Below are 7,067 nucleotides of genomic sequence, written 5' to 3'. Positions count from 1 at the left end.
TGACCTTTCAGTGACCAATAGTCAAGGTCACAAGTTGACATATTTCTTGTAGTGTATGGTGAAGCTTAATGGAGGGCTCTCGGACCTTTTTCTGCCGACTAGGGGACTTAGGCAAGGTGACCCTCTATCGCCTTATTTATTTTTGTTCTGGGTGGAGGGTTTCTCGGCACTGCTAAAGAATGCACAGCGATCCGGCGACATTAAGGGGGTGTCTTTTGGGAGCAGTGGCCCCATGGTCACCCACCTCCTTTTTGCGGATGATAGCATTGTGTTTCTTGAAGGATCGGACAGTAATCTCCTGGTCCTTAAAGAAATCCTTGGGGAATATGAGGTGGCATCGGGACAGAAAGTAAATTTGCAGAAATCGTCCATTTACTTTGGCAAAGGAAGCACCGATGATTCAAAAGAACATCTAAAGGCAGTGATCGGGATTACGTCCGAGGCCCTAAGCGAGAAATATTTGGGGCTGCCCACGGCTGTGGGAAGATCCAAGGAAGGAACTTTTAAATACGCGCGGGAGAGTGCTAAGGGGAAGGTCACGGGGTGGAAGGGGCAAGGACTATCTAAGAAGGCGCGGGAGGTTTTGGTAAAATCGGGGCTCCAGTCTACCCCAACGTTCACCATGAGTTGCTTTCAGCTCACCAAAAAATTGTGCGGGAACCTGACATCTATCTCTTCTAACTTTTGGTGGGGTGAAGACAATGGTGAGAAAAAGGTCCACTGGATTGCTTGGAAGAAAATGTGTGTCAGTAAGAAGGAGGGAGGCATGGGATTTCGTGATATGGAAGCGTTTAACCAGGCCTCACTTGCTAAGCAGGCATGGAGACTACTTCAGGTCCCTTCTTCTCTTTGTGCTCGAGTCCTCAAAGCGCGCTACTATGAGCATGGTTCTATCCTTAATGCAACCTGCCCCGGTGGTGCGTCATATACGTTCAGGAGTATTTTGCATGGCCGAAACTTGCTCTTGGATGGTCTGATATGGCGGGTGGGTGATGGGTCTTCAATCCGGATCCATCATGATAATTGGATCCCTCGGAACGGCAGCTTACGGCCACTGGGCCAGGTGTATGTGGCTGGGAGGACGAGGGTGAGTGACTTGCTAAATGATACAGCCTCAGGGTGGGATCGAAATAAGTTAGAAGCGATGTTTCCAGGGGACGACGTACAGGATATAATGCAGATATGTGTGGGAGGAATGGGTACTGAGGACATACTTGCCTGGAATTTTACGAAGAATGGGATTTTCTCGGTTAGGTCAGCTTATCACTTATGCATGGAGAAGAAGAGGGCGAGTACTGGACAGCCGGGCTCGTCATCTAATGCGGTGAATCACCGAAGTTGGCTAGCGTTATGGGGTACAGATGCGCCGGGGAAGGCGTTAATTCATGTGTGGCGGCTGATCAAGAACGGCTTGGCGGTGGGTTCAGAACTTCTGCGAAGACAGATCAAGCCAGGTGTTTTTTGCCCAGCGTGTGGACGTGAAGAAACAGTGTACCATAGATTTTGGGGGTGCTATCACTCTATGCTGTTTTGGAAGGAGCTGAGCTCGGTATTGGGTGTGAGGGTGGCAACCCCACCTCGCTCGACGTGCACCCAGAGTTCAGTCGCATCATGGTTGCTACAGTGGCTGTCAGAGACTTCGGAGGACGACAAGGCAGCTATGGTGCAAGGGTTATATGCTATATGGCTGGCTAGGAATGACACTAGGGAAGGGAAAAGAATTGAGGAGGCCAACTTGGTAGCAAAGAGAGTTGCAGCGCTCATGGAGGAATGTAAGAATGTGAGGGGGCGGCCACAACGAACGACTTCACCTACTCAGCGTGTAAGATGGGAACCACCGGCGTCGGGCTGGCTTAAGGCCAATGTCGATGGTGCTATGTCTCGGTCGAGGCAAGGAGGAGGGAGTGGAGTGGTGTTCAGAGATGAAGATGGAGCATTCTGTGGTGCGGATGCGGTATTTCTACCTGAGATCACATCGGCAGAGGTGGCCGAACTGCAAGCGTGTAAGCGGGCGGTGGCACTAGCTTTGCAACAAGGTGTGCCCAAACTCCATCTGGAGACCGACTGTCAGAACGTGGCCAGAATGTTGAATGAGCAAGACCGAAATCTGTCCTCCGTAGGCATCACGGTGGAAGAAATCAAGGGGATGGCCAAAAACTTGGGGGAGTTCAAAGCTACGTGGGTGAAGAGGGAGGCAAATAAAGCGGCGCATGAGATTGCTCGATTCGGTTTTTGTAATAGCGTTTCGGTTTCGTGGGAGTTTTCTCCCCCAGACTCTATTCTTAGTATTATGTCTGATGAACTTCTTGGTTTAGCTTAATAAAGTGCGGAAGTGATTTAAAAAAAAAGATATGTTTCCAATGTATCTGTAATTTTTTATTGTTTTATGCTATTATAGTATCAATCTTGAATGTTTTATATACATTTACAAGCAATAATATATCTTTTTCTGGGACTAACCTACTAACTTAATGCCCGGTGCCAGTTGCCGTTTTTTTTCTTGTTTTTTACTTTGCAGGACGAAGCCCAAATACCACGAAACTTTTTGGAGATTTTTTTTCTGGCAATAAGAGACCTTGGAAGCTTCGGGAGGGGACGAGAAGACGAAGCACTAGCCCACAAGGCACCAGGACGCTGGTCAGCTCAGGCCTTGTCTCCCACTCCTTTTATGACGAGCGTTGCAAGGTACTATTCTACTCATTGCTATCCTGGGAGGACGCTGCTACATCAGCTCGCCAGAGGGTTCGGTCTACCTCCTTGAGCTGCAGCTGATACCCCGGCTGGTGAAGGTGGTTAACCAGTGCCGCAATGCCAAGAAAGACTACATTTGGAACAATCACATAATGTCATTCCTGGTTCGTGGCACCTGTGGGAGGATGCTGATGGTGCAGTACTAGAGAGGCATGGAGCGCTTCGGCAACGTTGAGGCTTACACAGTGGGCAGCATTACCGGCCGCATTGAGGTGTTGAAGGTGGACATCGCCCGCCGGAGGCTGGTCCCCGTGACGAGCCTTGGCCGGCATGTGGTGTTTCTTGGCCTGACGCACTGCTTGCACATCTCCACGGAGACATTCCCCTCCATTTCTGCCGGCTCGATATACCTGGGCTGCTATCATCAGCAAACTTGTGGGTTCAACATCTATCATATCAACAACAAGAAGAAACATGGGAGGACCGAACCCAAGCACAAGTTCATCTTCATTGTAACCCTGGGTTTAATTCCTGCTGCCGGACCCTACAACTTGACGAGTATCTTGTACTCTATGTCGACCGGAGACACAACCTTAGTAGGTCATGTCTCAATCATACCAGCTCTTATTGTAGGGAGTACTCTCGCTAGTGCATATGTATGTATCAGTACGTGTGGCTGCCTGTTTAATTTGGCATGTGATCGATCAACCTTGACAGCAGCCAAAGAAAAACTTTTGCTCTCTATTTGGTGTAACTTTTGCAACCTAAATGAGTTGGGCTTTGTGTTGAGATTTCAATTGAGAATGAACTTTTGATGTCCTTAAATGTACTGCAATGAGTATGTACACAGAAGAACACGCGAGGGCAGTTTGTTAGATTAATGTTTTTTTTTCTATTGTAGTAAACTCGCAAGTACGTATTGGATTTATAGTTTATATCTCTCTATTTTGTGTTGTTATTCTTTCAAGATGAGATGGACCGGCACGGCAATGTATCACTGTAATCAGGCTAGATGCACCATTGCAATGGACAAGTTCTCTATTTCGCAAAATAAAAATATGAATGGACAAGTTCTCTGGGTCTTCTTGTATTTTCTGTTGTTGACATTAGATACTCTTCAACTGCTCACGTACGTTTGGTAGTACTCCCTCCGTCCGAAAAAGTTTGTCCGAAGCTTATTTCTCAAATGGATGTATCTAGCATTACTTGGTGCTAGATCACCCATTTGAGGGACAAGCTTTTTCGGACGGAGGAAGTATTTAGATATGGTAGCTTGAAAAGCAGTTGACACAGTAGTAATGCTAGCTAATAGAACACAGTGTGCTGCTCTTCCAAAAATGCAGGAAAGATGTGATGACTGAGCATACGGATATGCTGAAGTGGACTGGAAATAGCCAAGTACATGGATGATTCTTTGAACATACGTCTAGTGATTTACACCCTTGCATGTTATTTGGATAATTATACCCATAATTATTACATTGCTTTTTCAGGACAAGGGTGAGGTGGTTCTGTCCCATATTCTGGTTACTGAAAAACTCCAGAACATTTAAAGGGGTGCAGTACCCATTCGTACTCGTTGAGGGGGTTCCGATCATGGTACGTGAAGCACATGGCCTTGCTGAGAGAAAAATGAGTTAGGAAATTGGTAGAGTCATCACTTCGGTGTTTGAATGATCATAGTGCCCGGCTCAACACTGGTATTGCACTACTTAGCTACACGCATACTATGGTCATGTCTTTGATCAAATCAAATCATAAGCATTACTGTTGCTATGGAGATGGATGCAAGAATATGGAGACGGTAAACCGAAGGTCATCACTATGTTTTCTGTTTTTCCTTCTCAGCAGAGGGATTTTTTTGTCGAGTGTGTTTAAGATGTTGGTTTGTGACCCATCATCACTGATCAAGTCAAATGATTTGATATATTTTATGGTTTACAGTCCACAGAAAATGTAGATGAATAAAGTGGGATCAAATAAGCTAGTGAAAACTTCAAATTCACCAACAGCTTATTTTCTGTACCGCTATATGTAAGGTGTACTTGTTCAAATAATCAACCGACATCGCTGAGGAAGTCCTGGATTAAGGGGTCCTCGGGCGTCCGGACTATGATACGTATGCCGGACTGATGGGCTGTGAAAATACAAGACCGAAGACTCTCTCCCGTATCCGGATGGGACTCTTCTTGGCGTGGAAGGCAAGCTTAGCGCCCTGATATGAAGACTTTGTACAACCCTAGTCCCCTCTGGTGTCTATATAAACCGGAGGACTTAGTCCGTAGAGGCAATCATAATCATAGTCATACATGCTAGACTTTTAGGGTTTTAGCCATTACGATCTCGAGGTAGATCAACTCTTGTAATACTCATATTCATCAAGATCAATCAAGCAGGAAGTAGGGTATTACCTCCATAGAGAGGGCCCGAACCTGGGTAAACATTGTGTCCCCCGTCTCCTGTTACCATCAACCTTAGACACACAGTTCAGGACCCCTTACCTGAGATCCGCCGATTTTGACACCGACATTGGTGCTTTCATTGAGAGTTCCGCTGCGTTGTCACCAAAAGGTTCGATGGCTCCTTCAATCATCTATAACAATGCAGTCCATGGGGAGGTTTTCCTCCCCGGACAGATTTTCGTATTCGGCGGCTTCGCATTGCGGGCCAACTCGCTTGGCCATCTAGAGCAGATCGACAGCTACGCCGCTGGCCATCAGGTCAGATTTGGAAGCTTGAACTACGTCGCTGATATCCGTGGAGACTTGATCTTCGATGGATTCGAGCCCACGGTAGCCGCTCCCTGCCATTGCGATGAACATGACTTAAATCTGTCATCGGACCACACCCAGGAGATAGCGCCTGTAACTGCTCTGACCCTAGGTCCGGAGCAGATCGCGCCATCCGAGGATGGGAAGCTCAACCCCGCCACAGAAGCCACAGACTCAGCGGCGTTGGAGCTGCACACAGACCCAACCTCGGGTGGAATCTGTGCCACCGGAGCCTCGGACTCGTTTCCGGCTATAGGTTCCGAACCATGTGCGTCCGCGTACATCGAGCTTGATCGGACATCGATCGTCGAGTTCAGCTCCACGGACATCTTCCGGCACTCACCTTTAGGCGATGTGCTAAATTCATTAAAAACACTCTCCTTAGCGGGGGGACTCACAGCCGAACTATTTCCGGTTCGAACTGGAGGCTGATGATGGAGAATTTCGCTTCCCACCCACCGCCCACTTCATAGCCATTGTCGAAGACTTAACCGACACGCTCGATTACGGCTCCGAAGACATCAACAGTATTGACGACGATGCCGAAGAGGAGCAGGGCCAAAACCCGCCGTTTACCGGGCGCTGGACGGCCACTTCTTCGTACGACGTATACATGGTGGATACACCCAAAGGGAATAGCGACGATGACAAGGAAGATCCAGTCGAGGATGAAGCCCCTAAGATACGACCAAAGCGCCGGCATCAGCGGCACCGCTCTAAATCACGCCACAGAAAAGACAGCAATACCGGCACAGGAGAAGATAGTACTCCGGATGGTGCCGAAGACAGAGAAGACCCCGACGAGCAAACTGCCGAACAGGACGATCGGGAAGATGGGCAAGCTAGCCCTGATGAGCAGGCCATAAATGAAGACACAGAGGACAACAATTATCTACCACTCTCCGAGGATGAGGTGAGCCTCGGTGACGAAGACTTCATCATACCTGAGGAACCTCTCGAGCAGGAGCGCTTTAAGCGCCGGCTAATCGCCACTGCAAGGAGCCCGAAAAAGAGGCAGCAGCAGCTTCAAGCTGATCAGGATCTGCTCAATGACAGGTGGACAACTGTCTTAGCAGCCGGGGAATACGGCCTTGAGCGCCCAACCAAAAGCTATCCGAAGCACAAATTGCTAGCTCAGTTTGATGACGAGGCACTGGAGCCCATACCATCATCGCGCAATGCGGCTGACCGACCACCACGTGGCCGGGACAAAGCGGCAACTCAAGCCGAACACCAGCCCGCACTACCTCAGTGTAAAAGCAAAGATAAAACAGCTCGGGGACATATATATGACCTGCGGCATAACCTGGACAGTAGAGCAGGGCGGAACAGATCGATCTATGGATCACGGGGCGTGCCCTGACACGCGACAACGGCTACCTAGCCAGACGCAACAATCATAATCACGCCCGGGCCGAGAACCGCAGACGGACTCCATCCGAGCTACGTCGTGAGGTGGCCCGATATAGAGGCACCGCACACCCACTTTGCTTCACTGACGAGGTAATGGAGCACGAATTCCCAGAAGGGTTTAAACCCATGAATATCAAATCATACGATGGAACAATAAATCTCGCGGTATGGATTGAAGATTTTCTTCTCCAT

At 48.5% G+C, this 7,067-nt stretch overlaps 1 pseudogene; it reads left to right on the top strand.

Annotated features, from left to right (window-relative positions):
- Positions 1 to 2,876: 2,876 nt before the first annotated feature.
- LOC147966270 (uncharacterized) lies at positions 2,877 to 3,340 on the top strand (annotated as a pseudogene).
- Positions 3,341 to 7,067: the final 3,727 nt, after the last annotated feature.

Source organism: Triticum urartu, chromosome 6A (genome assembly GCF_056163025.1).
Source record: "Triticum urartu cultivar PI428250 chromosome 6A, HENAU_Tu73, whole genome shotgun sequence".
NCBI classification, from domain to species: Eukaryota; Viridiplantae; Streptophyta; class Magnoliopsida; order Poales; family Poaceae; genus Triticum; species Triticum urartu.
Note: the sequence above shows the minus strand (reverse complement) of the source record. Positions and strands in the feature narration are given on the sequence as shown.